Here is a 13,645-nt window from a genome sequence, read left to right as displayed (position 1 = left end):
CAAGGACCACTGGGCAAGTTGACCACCTGCCACTTAGGAATAAAAATTCCTTTGAAGGGGATGGCCCAGGCTCTCATGCTGGCCCCATCTGGCCTTCAGGAGGCTCTGCTCCTGGTTGGCCAGTGGCTTTTATAGGCCCATATCCAAGTCTACTGCACAAAGGACCCCATGTTTGCCCTTACCTTGCTTTCAGTTGAAAGTTCATGCTGAAACATGGGACAGAGAGGAATCCCATTGGGTGGCTTCTTGGTCCATTCACAGCAGGAAGACCGGCTTTGTTGGAGAAATAGGAACACTCACTGAAAGCACACACTTTGGTGGCCACTCAGCTGTTGGGGAGCACTGTCCCTTCTGAGACAGGCCTCCGAGTTGAGTCTGGGTGGGTTCCCCTCCTGGATTGCTGTGTGGATTCACCCCTGCCTCTGGAGGTAGGTAGAAGGACATGAGCTGGCCTTCTGGAAATTTGGGTGGTCAGCCCTTCTACAGAGGGGTGGTGTGGAGTGGGTGAGCCATAGGAAGATGGTGCCCAGTGGAGATGAGTGGGTTACACTTTAGTGTCTGGAAGAACTGTTGGGTGGGCTCATTTCTGAAGCTGCTTCCTTCTGCAGATCATGGGAGAAATAAAGCACTTTCACCCCCAATGGCTGGTTTGATTTGGAGACCCAATGCTCATCTCTTCTCCTTTACCGATTCATTGCTATCCTTCCTGCAGCCCGTCATGAGGCTCAGGGAATGGAAAAGGGATAGGAATAAATGTTCACTGACAGCCAGCTGCATGCTAGGCTCCATACTGGGCTGTTTAAAGCTACCACCTCATTGTGATGAGAAACAGATGTGCTGGGCTGCTGCCTAAGCATTTTATAGTATGACAGCCCTGCTCACATCCAGAGTCTGGACATTTTGATAAAGACGAGCTTAGGATTCCAGCCACAAGTTCCTGCTTTGCTTTGCCCTGGTCACCTTTTAAAATAACCACTTAGAGTTGAGCCTGTGAAAAGTTAGTGACCTCCACCCCAGTCACCTTAGAAGGAACAGATGCTTGCTTGCTGCCCTGCTGGCCATATCCTGCTCACTCATGACCTGGGACAGAGGACTCTCCCCACCGCTCATTAATAATAATAAATCTTGTTACTTTACCTCCCTTGTGTGAGTGTATCAAAACTGCACCTTCAGTTGAAATGACCCCTGGGTTTTTGCTTCCCCAGAGCAGGAGTTCAGATGCGGGGGGGGGGGGGAGCTCCCTGCTGACCCCGTGTGGGTGGCTTGTGCCCCCTCATTCATCAGGTCATCATCTGCATAGTCTTAATTTAATACACCAGCTACACCAGTCCCCCTACCCCCCACCATATGTGCCTCACATGAATTCTACAAAGTGGGTATTCTTTTAAAATTATTTATCTATTTTATACATATTAGTGTATATATGTCTTTTTTGTTTGTATTTTCTTGTTTGTTTTTTTTTGCGGTACGTGGGCCTCTCACTGTTGTGGCCTCTCCCGTTGCGGAGCACAGGCTCCGGACGCACAGGCTCAGCGGCCATGGCTCACGGGCCCAGCCGCTCCGCGGTGTGTGGGATCTTCCCGGACTGGGGCACGAACCCGTGTCCCCTGCATCGGCAGGCGGACTCTCAACCACTGCACCTCCAGGGAAGCCCGGTGTATATATATCAATCCCAATCTCCCAATTCATCCCACCCTCCCCCAAAGTGGGTATTCTTAAGCCCACTTTACAGATGAGGAAACTGAGGCCCAGAGACATTAATAACAATACTCATTTCCTGACCCTTTCCAGTCAGGCTCAAGGCCAGCTGATTCAGTAGTTTACCCAAGGCTGTGTAGTTGACCGGGCACTGAGCATTGCAGCCCTGACCTGTCTGACAACAAACCTTTTCTGCTGAGCCCATGGTCCATTAGCTCTCTTCTTTCCTATCATTCTGAATTAAAATGAGAGACACGACTGAGCCACATGACCTTATGTGAGTCATTTCCCGTCCAGCTGGGTGTCAGCCTTCCTCTGATCTGAGTTAGATTGATAGCGTCAAGTCCTTTTGCCGTCATTTTTTGTTTGTTTGTTTTGCTTCCTTGACTGTAGCTTTCTCTAAGTCTGAATGGCTTTGGAATTGGTAACTATAGCACACTCCAGGAATGCACAGCTGATGTGCCCCACTAATACGGCTCAGGAGAGATGGACACCCCCATACCTTTAAGCCCAGGTGCTCCGGGAGTGTTTTTTTTTTTTTTTTTTTTTGCGGTACGCGGGCCTCTCGCTGTTGTGGCCTCTCCCGTTGCGGAGCACAGGCTCCGGACGCACAGGCTCAGCGGCCATGGCTCACGGGCCCAGCCACTCCGCGGTGTGTGTGATCTTCCCGGACCGGGGCAGGAACCCGTGTCCCCTGCATCGGCAGGCGGACTCTCACCACTGCGCCACCAAGGGAAACCCTCCGGGAGTGTTTTCTCAGTAAGTTCCCAGGACTTTCGCTGGAAAGATCTGCCAGTTAGCCGGGGACAAGTACCATCAGATAGAAAATAACGTGTTGCATCCCAGATTGCTTTCTTTTGTCAGAAGGCAATCGAGGACAAGATCTTAGGGCAAAGTAGAAAAAAACTGTGTCCTCCTCAGGGTACTCCTCACCCCCACCCAGGAACTCCTTGACTGTCTGATCCCAGACCTTGTCTCCCTTTACGCCTGCATCCTCTGCTCCAGAGTGCCTGCTTGCTCTCTCCTCCTGTCCTAGTACAGGTTAGGCTCCACTGCAGTGACAAATGGCCCCGCAGTCTCAGTGGCTTATGACAGTAAAGGTCTATTTCCTGCTCAATTACCTATTACATGACCCTCAAAGGTCAGCGACAGCTCTGCTCCACATTTGTCTACTCCTGGATACAGGCTCTATTTGAAATATGTCCAGTCTCATGGGAGAGGCAATAAGAACCTGGCAAATCACACACTGGCTCCCCAAGCTTCTGCTCAAAAGTGATGCTCACCTTTTCTGCTCACCTTTCGTTGGCCAGAGAGTAAGTCCTATGACCAAGCTTGATGTTGACAGAACAGGGAGGCATAATCCTCCCCGGAGAGGGGCGACAGTTACTTTTGGACAACATTACAGCTTTCCACACTCTCATTCATAATATTTTCATTTCCATCCTACCTTAAAAATTAATTTTAAATTACGTAGGTGATACACAAATATATTCTCCTTTTATTTATTTATTTATTTTGGCTGTGCCACGTGGCTTGCGGGATGTTACTTCCCAGACCAAGGAGAGAACATGTGTCCTCAGCAGTGAGAGCGCAGAGTCCCAACCACTGGACCACCAGGGAATTCCCTTTTTTAAAAAAATTCTCCATTTAGAGATAAGGCTAAAGTCCCTTTTGACCACCCTCCCTCAACTCTATTCCTTTTTATTTGGATTCATCCACTGTTACCTTTTTTAGGGGGTGGAGGGTAGGTTTTCCAACCCTTCAAAACGTGTTTCTATGCTTTCACATATGCAGATATGTACCCACAGAAAATATAGAGTATTATTTTGTGGGATGACTTTGACATATATTGTGTATAACAGATACTATTCTGTACATGTTGTGCCACTTGAGATTTTTTTTCACTCAACAACGTATCTTAGAAATCTAGCCTAGTAAACAGCATAGATATATCTTGCTCTTTTTAGCTACTGCATGGTATTCCAAGGTATGGCATATTTCAATTCTTAGCCATTCCCTAGTGGTGGACACATTTAGTCTCTTTCCAGTTTTTCACAAACAATTCTGTAGTGAACATTTCTGCACATGCCCCCTTCTGCACTTGTGATTCTCTGTGATAGGTTCAAGAAGGACTTTTGACCCTGCACAATTTTACATGTTGATAGATGCTACCAAGAAGCCTGTCCCATTCCCTTTTTTTCCTAGCAGGTCTCAGCTTCAGGGGAAGTAGTTGGATCGTAACCACCAATGCCAAAAGCAAAAAGAAAATTGATTGGCTTGACAACTGGTCGAGTGGGATGGAGTTGGCTGGCAGGTCTGTATTTGAAAGGGAAAATTTCTTAACTCAAATGAACCTTTCCAAAAATCAGTTGAGGAGTTTGGGCAGGCTGCAATATTGCTGGTGTGTTGCCTCTAACATCCTTGTCTCCATCTAACAAAGCAAAGGATGCCAGAGTCAGCAGATTGGCTCCTCGTTCCCAGGTTGTCAAGGCTTGCTCTTGGCTAGAACACCCCTACTCCAACATTGTAGCTGGTTTCTTGCAAATTGCTGTGCAAGGTTGAATCAATTAAGGCAGTGCCTGGGGCTCAGTTTTCAAAGCACTTATCTTAGGAAAAACCCCACAAGAGTCTGACCTCCTTACAGTGAAACAACTTCCTGCTATGTCATCACCAAAGGATAGAACAGTTTTAATTTTAAGTTAAAGAGACACATTCTGGGTTTGTTATTGCTGCTTGTGCAAAGCCGCTTCAGGGAGGCAGAGTGATGGAGGACACACGGTCTGGAATCAATTAGAGGCCCAATATTTACTTAACCTCCTAGTCCCTCAGTTTTCTTGCCTTGAAATGGGGATAATCATATTGAATGCATAGGGGTGTTTGTGTCAAGCAGGCTGAATCGATGTAAGTTGTGATTAGGCATCTGCTGTTCAACAGATACAGTTACAGAGGTGCTGGTTATCAGACTCACAGCATATCCGCTGATGGGGATAACAAACTGCTTTTGTGTTCAGGAATCCCCTCTTCAAAGAGAATCTAGAATCGTTCCCTTTGGGATATTTCTGCCCCAATTTCCCAAATTTACTCCTCTAATATAGGGAAAGGAATGGATTTTGTTATTAAAATAAACTTGGTTTAGGCACGAAGCGAAGAGAGGGTTGAACATTTATTGATTCCTTATATGTGATAGACATTATACGAAGTGCTTTGTAGGTGACATTTCACTGAATTCTCATAATCTTCTCTTATGAAGTACATGATATTTACTCCCAATTTACAGATTAGGAAACCAAGGCTGGCTTAACCCAGGAATTGGCCAAAGTGAAACAGCTGGTAAGAGGTGGGACTGGAAGTGGAAGCCAAGTTTGTCTGAGTACCCAGCAACCCCCCACCCCATCCCGTTCCTTGTGCAATAACCCAAAGCTGATTGCCCACCTTTAAGAAGTATTTCTAGGATGTACTAGACCAGGAGACGAGAAGTCAATTCATTATCCATCTTTGAGGTCTCACCATAGAAGGGTGCCACCTTCTGTGGACATAGACCCTCGTCCTATGGGCACAGAGTCTGCTGTAGCTCCTCAGTGTGGTGTTGAGCACACAGTATTGTGATTATTCAATGACCAAAAGTGTCTGCTCCTAAACTAGATTAAAGTGATCCCCAGTTTCTAATATGCACAGGTGATTGGAAAAGCAAGTGACAATCATATCTGATGGAAGATAATATCATCCTAGACCTTACCATTTAGTTTTTTCAGATACCAGGCATACAAGAAGAGAAGCGCTAGCAACAGAAACCCACAGAAACAACCGTTAAAAAAAAAAAAAGGAAGCCACTGTAAAATAGCTCTGTTTATTATGTAGATAAAATAGCTGTGCCGAGAATTTCCTAAGATGATTGAATGATTAAGTATTAAAAAGTATTTTATACTTTTCAACATACTTATCTTTATATACTTTTTTAATATATTTAGGGCAAAATCCTTAAACCATAAAATATTGACACAATAGAGGTGATCAACAATGCCACATCTTGGTTCTCTAAAAAGACTGATAAAATTGGTCAGTATCTGATGAGACCAATAAGGAAGAAAAGGAAGAAGCACAAAGAGTAAATACTAGGAATAAAAAGGGACTTCAGCACAGATCCTAGAGATATTAAAAAGATGATAGGACATTATGAACAACGTATGACCCCAAATTTGAAATTTAGATGCAATGTGTAAATTTCTAGAAAAATACAACTCACCAAACTGACAAAAAAGGAAAGAGAAAAATCTGATTAGTTTTGTAACTAATAAAAGATACTAAGTCCACAATGAAAAGCCTTCAAACAAAGAAAAACAAAAGAGAAATCTCCTGGCCCTGATGCCTTGACTTATTTAATATTCATGGATGAAATATATTAATCTTATGTAAACTTTCCTAGAGAATATAAAAAGTAGGCATATTATTTTATGAGGTTAACTTAATACTTTTAAAATTTTTATTTATTTAGTTTCCTATTAGTCATCCATTTAATACACATCAGTGTATACATGTAAATCCCAATCGCCCAATTCATCACACCACAATCCCTACCCCCCCCCGCCACTTTCCCCCCTTGGTTTCCATATGTTTTTTCTCTACTTATGTGTCTCAATTTCTGCTCTGCAAACAGGTTCATCTGTACCATTTTCTAGGTTCTACATATATGCGTTAATATACGATATTTCTTTTTCTCTTTCTGACTTACTTCACTCAGTATGACAGTCTCTAGATGCATCCACGTCTCTACAAATGACCCAATTTCGTTCCTTTTTAGGGCTGAGTAATATTCCATCGTATATATGTGCCATATCTTCTTTATCCATTCGGCTGTTGATGGACATTTAGGTTGCTTCCATGACCTGACTATTGTAAATAGTGCTGCAATGAACATTGGGGTGCATGTGTCTTTTTGAATTATGGTTTTCTCTGGGTATATGCCCAGTAGTGGGATTGCTGGGTCATATGGTAATTCTATTTTTAGCTCTTTAAGGAACCTCCACACTGTTCTCCATAGTGGCTGTATCAATTTACATTCCCACAAACAGTGCAAGAGTGTTCCCTTTTCTCCACACCCTCTCCAGCATTTGTTGTTTGTAGATTTTCTGATGATGCCCATTCTAACTGGTGTGAGGGGATACCTCATTGTAGTTTTGATTTGCATTTCTCTAATAATTGGTGACATTGAGCAGCTTTTCATGTGCCTCTTGGCCAACTGTATGTTTTCTTTAGAGAAACGTCTATTTAGGTCTTCTGCCCATTTTTGGATTGGGTTGTTTTTTTAAAAAATATTGAGCTACATGAGCTGTTTATATATTTTGGAGATTAATCCTTTGTCTGATGATTCATTTGCAAATATTTTCTCCCATTCTGATGGTTGTCTTTTTGTCTTGTTTATGGTTTCTTTTGCTGTGCAAAAGCTTTGAAGTTTCATTAGGTCCCATTTGTTTATTTTTGTTTTTATTTCCATTACTCTAGGAGGTGGATCAAAAAATATCTTGCTGTGATTTATGTCAAAGAGTGTTCTTCCTATGTTTTCCTCAAGAGTTTTATAGTGTCTGATCTTACATTTAGGTCTCGAATCCATTTTGAGTTTATTTTTGTGTACGGTGGTAGGGAGCGTTCTAATTTCATTCTTTTACATGTAGCTGTCCAGTTTTCCCAGCACCACTTTTTGAAGAGACTGTCTTTTCTCCATTGTATATACTTGCCTCCTTTGTCATAGATTAGTTGACCATAGGTGTGTGGGTTTATCTCTGGGCTTTCTATCCTGTTCCATTGATCTATATTTCTGTTTTTGTGCCAGTACCATATTGTCTTGATTACTGTAGCTTTGTAGTATAGTCTGAAGTCAGGGAGCCTGATTCCTCCAGCTCCGTTTTTTTGCCTCAAGACTGCTTTGGCTCTTTGGGGTCTTTTGTGTCCCCATACAAATTTTAAGATTTTTTGTTCTAGTTCTTTAAAAAATGCCATTGGTAAGTTGATTGGGATTGCATTGAATCTGTAGATTGCTTTGGGTAGTATAGTCATTTTCACAATACTGATTCTTCCAATCCAAGAACATGGTATATCTCTCCATTTGTTGGTATCATCTTTAATTTCTTTCATCAGTGTCTTATAGCTCTCTGCATACAGATCTTTTGTCTCCCTAAGGAGGTTTATTCCTAGGTATTTTATTCTTTTTGTTGCAGTGGTAAATGGGAGTGTTTCCTTAATTTCTCTTTCAGATTTTACATCATTAGTGTATAGGAATGCAAGGGATTTCTGTGCATTAATTTTGTACCCTGCAACTTTACCAAATTCATTGATTAGCTCTAGTAGTTTTCTGGTGACATCTTTAGGATTCTCTATGTATAGTATCATGTCATCTGCAAACAGTGACAGTTTTACTTCTTTTCCAATTTGTATATATTTTATTTCTTTTTCTTCTCTGATTGTCGTGGCTAGGACTTTCAAAACTATGTTGAATAATAATGGTGAGAGTGGACATCCTTTTCTTGTCCTGATCTTAGAGGAAATGCTTTCAGTTTTTCACCACTGAGAATGATGTTTGCTGTGGGTTTGTCATGTATGGCTTTTATTAAGTTGAGGTATGTACCCTCTATGCCCACTTTCTGGAGATATTTTTTTTTTATCATAAATGGGTGTTAAATTTCTCAAGCTTTTTCTGCATCTGTTGAGATGATCATGTGGTTTTTACTCTTCAACTTGTTAATATGGTGTATCACATTGATTGATTTGCGTATATTGAAGAATCCTTGCATCCCTGGGATAAATCCCACTTGATCATGGTGTATGGTCCTTTTAATGTGTTGTTGGATATGTTTGCAAGTATTTTGTTGAGTATTTTTGCATCTATATTCATCAGTGATATTGGTCTGTAATTTTCTTTTTTTGTAGTATCTTTGTCTGGTTTTGGTATCAGGGTGATGGTGGCCTCATAGAAGGAGTTTGGGGGTGTTCCTTCCTCTGCAATTTTTTGGAGAAGGATGGGTGTTAGCTCTTCTCTAAATGTTTGATAGAATTCACCTGTGAAGCCATCTAGTCCTGGACTTTTGTTTGTTGGAAGATTTTTAATCACAGTTTCAATTTCAGTGCTTGTGATTGGTCTGTTCATATTTTCTATTTCTTCCTGGTTCAGTCTTGGAAGGTTATACCTTTCTAAGAATTTGTCCATTCCTTCCAGGTTGTCCATTTTATTAGCATAGAGTTGCTTGTAGTAGTCTCTTAAGATACTTTGTATTTCTGTGGTATCTGTTGTAATTTCTCCTTTTTCATTTCTAATTTTATTGATTTGAGTCCTCTCCCTCTTTTTCTTGATGAGTCTGGCTAATGGTTTATCAATTTTGTTTATCTTCTCACAGAACCAACTTTTAGTTTTATTGATCTTTGCTATTGCTTTCTTTGTTTCTATTTCATTTATTTCTGCTCTGATTTTTATGATTTCTTTCCTTCTGCTAAGTTTGGGTTTTGTTTGTTCTTCTTTCTCTAGTTGCTTTAGGTGTAACATTAGATTGTTTATTTGAGATTTTTCTTGTTTCTTGAGGTAGGCTTATATTGCTATAAACTTCCCTCTTAGAACTGATTTTGCTGCATCCCATAGGTTTTGGATCGTTGTGTTTTCATTGTCATTTGTCTCTAGGTATTTTTTGGATTCCTATTTGATTTCTTCAATGATCTCTTGGTTATTTAGTAACGTATTGTTTAGCCTCCATGTATTTGTGTGTTTTACTTTTTTCCCCTGTAATTGATTTCTAATCTCATAGCCTTGTGGTCAGAAAAGATGCTTGGTATCATTTCAATTTTCTTAAATTTACTGAGGCTTGATTTGTGACCCAAGATGTGATATATCCTGGAGAATGTTCCGTGTGCACTTGAGAAGAAAGTGTAATTCACTGTTTTTGGATGGAATGTCCTATAAATATCAACTAAATCTATCTTGTCTATTTTGTCATTTAAAGCTTGTGTTCCCTTATTAATTTTGTTTGGATGATCTGTCCATTGGTGTAAGTATGGTGTTAAAGTCCCCCACTATTATTGTGTTACTGTAGATTTCCTCTTTTAGAGCTGTTAGCAGTTGCCTTATGCATTGAGGTGCTCCTATGTTGGGTGCATATATATTTATAATTGTTATATCTTCTTCTTGGATTGATCCCTTGATCATTATATAGTCTCCTTCCTTGTCTCTTGTAACATTATTTTAAAGTCTATTTAATCTGATATGAGTATTGCTACTCCAGCTTTCTTTTGATTTCTGTTTGAATGAGATATCTTTTTCCATCCCCTCACTTTCAGTCTGTATGTGTCCCTAGGTCTGAAGTGGGTCTCTTGTAGACAGCATATATTTTATTTTATCTATTTATTTATTTTGCCATACGCGGGCCTCTCACTGTTGTGGTCTCTCCCGTTGTGGAGCACAGGCTCTGGACACGCAGGCTCAGCGGCCATGGCTCATGTGCCTAGCTGCTCCATGGCATATGGGATCTTCCCGGACCAGGGCACAAACCCGTGTCCCCTGCATCGGCAGGCGGACTCTCAACCACTGCGCCACCAGGGAACCCTGACAGCATATATATGGGTATTGTTTTTGTATCCATTCAGCGAGCCTGTGTCTTTTGGTTGGAGCATTTAATCCATTCACATTTAAGGTAATTATCGCTATGTATGTTCCTATTATCATTTTCTTAATTTTTTGGGGTTTTTTTTTTGTAGGTCCTTTTCTTCTCTTGTGTTTCCCACTTAGAGAAGTTCCTTTAGCATTTGTTGTAGAGCCAGTTTGGTGGTGCTGAATTCTCTTAGCTTTTGCTTGTCTGTACAGCTTTTGATTTCTCCATTGAATCTGAATGAGATCCTTGCTGGGTAGAGTAATCTTGGTTGTAGGTTCTTCCTTTTCATCACTTTAAGTATATCATGTCACTCTCTTCTGACTTGTAGAGTTTCTGCTGAGAAATCGGCCATTAACCTCATGGGAGTTCCCTTATATGTTATTTGTCGTTTTTCCCTTGCTGCTTTCAATAATTTTTCTTTGTCTTTAATTTTTGCCAATGTGATTACTATGTGTCTCAGCATGTTTCTCCTTGGGTTTACCCTGTATAGGACTCTCTATGCTTCCTGGACTGGGGTGGCTATTTCCTTTCCCATGTTAGGGAAGTTTTCGACTATAATCTCTTGAAATACTTTCTCGGGTCCTTTCTCTCTCTCTTCTTCTGGGATGCCTATAATGCGACTGTTGTTGCGTTTAATATTGTCCCAGATGTCTCTTAGGCTGTCTTCATTTCTTTACATTCTTTGTTCTTTATTCTGTTCCGCAGCAGTGAATTCCACCATTCTGTATTCCAGGTCACTTACCCGTTCTTCTGCCTCAGTTATTCTGCTATTGATTCCTTCTAGTGTAGTTTTCATTTCAATTATTTTATTGTTCATCTCTGTTTGTTTGTTCTTTAATTCTTCTAGATCTTTGTGAAACAGTTCTTGCATTGTCTCGATCTTTGCCTCCACTCTTTTTCTGAAGTCCTGGATCATCTTCATTATCATTATTCTGAATTCTTTTTCTGGAAGGTTGCTTATCTCCACTTCATTTAGTTGTTTTTCTGAGGTTTTATCTTATTCCTTCATCTGGTACATAGCCTTCTGCATTTTCATCTTGTCTATCTTTCTGTGAATGTGGTTTTTGTTCCACAGGCTGCAGGATTGTAGTTCTTCTTGCTTCTGCTGTCTGCCCTCTGGTGGATGAGGCTATCTAAGTGGCTTGTGGAAGTTTCCTTATGGGAGGGATTGGTGGATGGTAGAGCTGGCTGTTGCTCTGGTGGGCAGAGCTCAGTAAAACTTTCAGGTTAACTTAATCTTAATAATAAAATCCCACAAAAATTGAGGAAATGAAAACTGCAGGCTATGAAAATCTTACTCATGTATACAGAGACAAAAAAATTTTCTAAAAAATATTTGGCAAGCAGAATCCAGAAATATTAGAAAAAGGATACTGTATCATGATCATATATACTAGAGTTTATACTAGAAATGTAAGATCAGTTTAACTTTGCAAAATTAATCAATACAATTTATCACATTAATGGATTCAATGAGAGAAAGTGTGTGATTATCTTAATAGATGCAAAAAATCAAACATTTATTTATGGAAACTGTCTAAGCAAATTTAGAATAGAAGGAAACTTCTTGAACTCAATAAACGGCATTTACAAAAACATCATACTTAATGGTAAACATTAAACATTTTTCCTTTGGTATTAGGAACAGGACAAGAGTTGCTCACTACCATTTTTAATCAACATTGTTCTGGTGGTCTTAGCCAATGCAAAAGACAAGTATAAAACCAGTTAGGGTTGGAAAGGAGGAAATAAAATAGGTATTATTTGCAGATGCTATACTCTCAAAGAATCTACAGGGAAATTATTAGAATTCATAAGATAATTAACAAGGTTGATGGACATAAAGTTATTGTTTTAAAAAATTAATTGCATTTTAATATATAGGGAAGAATCAGAAAATGAAATAAAAAATAATTCATTTAAGTAACATAAAATACAAACTACATAGGAATAGATGATATCAAGAGAGTGAAAAGACAACTCACAGAATGAGAGAAAATATTTGCAAATCTTATATCTGATAAGAGATTAATAGCCAGAATATAAATAACTCCTACAACTCAAACACACACAGAGATACACACACACACACAATTAAAAAATGAGCAAAGGACTTGAATAGGCATTTCTCCAAAGAAGATATGCAAATGGCCAATAATCACAGGAAATGATGATGAATATCATTAGCCATTGGGAAAATATAAATCGAAACTACAATGAGATACCACCTCACACCCATTAGGATAGGCTATTACAAAAAAAAAAAAAGAAAGAAAGAAAGAAAGAAAAAAAGAAAAATAACGTGTTGGCAAAAAATGGAGAAACAGGAACCCTGTGCATCGCTGGTGAGAATGTAAAATGGTGTGGTTGCTGTGCAAAATAGCTTTGTGGTGCTGATTCCACTCTTAGGTGAATACTTGAAAGAGTGTAGCTCAAACAGCTATCTGTAAACCAGTGTTCACAGCAGCATTATTCACATAGCCAAAAGGTGGAAACAATCCAATTGTCCATCAACAGATAAAGTGTGGTATATATATACACACAGTAGAATATTATTCAGCCATAAAAAGGAATGAAATTCTGACATATGCTACAACATGGATGAACCTTGAAAACATTTGGTTAAGTGAAATAAGCTATAAGGTATCTAGAGTAGGCGAATTCATAGAGACAAGAAAGTAGAATAAAGGTTACCAGGGCTTGAGGGAAGAAGGAATGAGGAATTATTGTTAATGGGTACATAATTTTTGTTTCAGATGATGAAAAAGTCCTAGAAGGTGTGGACTAATGTAAACAAACACTCATACACTGTTGGGGGAGGATGTAAATTGATATAACTCTTTGGAAAATAGTTTGGCATTATCTAGCAAAGTTAAGACACACATACCCTATGACCCAGAAACCCCACTCCTAGGTATATATCTAAGAGCAGAGGTTTTCAAAGCATAGTCCACAGACCCCCAGAGATCCCCAAGCTCCTTTTAGGGGATCTTCAAGGTCAACACTATTTTCTTTTTTTTTTTTTTTGGTGTGTATGACTGTTTGTTTATTGGGGTATAGTTGTTTTACAATGTTGTGTTTGTTTCTATTGTACAGCAAACTGAAGTAGAGTTCCCTGTGCTATACAGCAGGTTCTCATTAGTTATCTATTTTATACATATTAGTTAGTGTAGATATGTCAATCCCAATCTCCTAGTGCATACCATCCCCCAACCCTTTGCCCCCTTGGTGTCCATATGTTTGTTCTCTATGTCTGTGTCTCTATTTCTGCCTTGCAAACAGTTTCCTCTGTACCATTTTTCTAGATTCCACATATATGC

The sequence above is a fragment of the Lagenorhynchus albirostris genome, chromosome 2, assembly GCF_949774975.1.
Source record: "Lagenorhynchus albirostris chromosome 2, mLagAlb1.1, whole genome shotgun sequence".
Taxonomy (NCBI): domain Eukaryota; kingdom Metazoa; phylum Chordata; class Mammalia; order Artiodactyla; family Delphinidae; genus Lagenorhynchus; species Lagenorhynchus albirostris.
The sequence above is the reverse complement of the archived record's forward strand: the minus strand, read 5'-3'. Positions refer to the sequence as shown.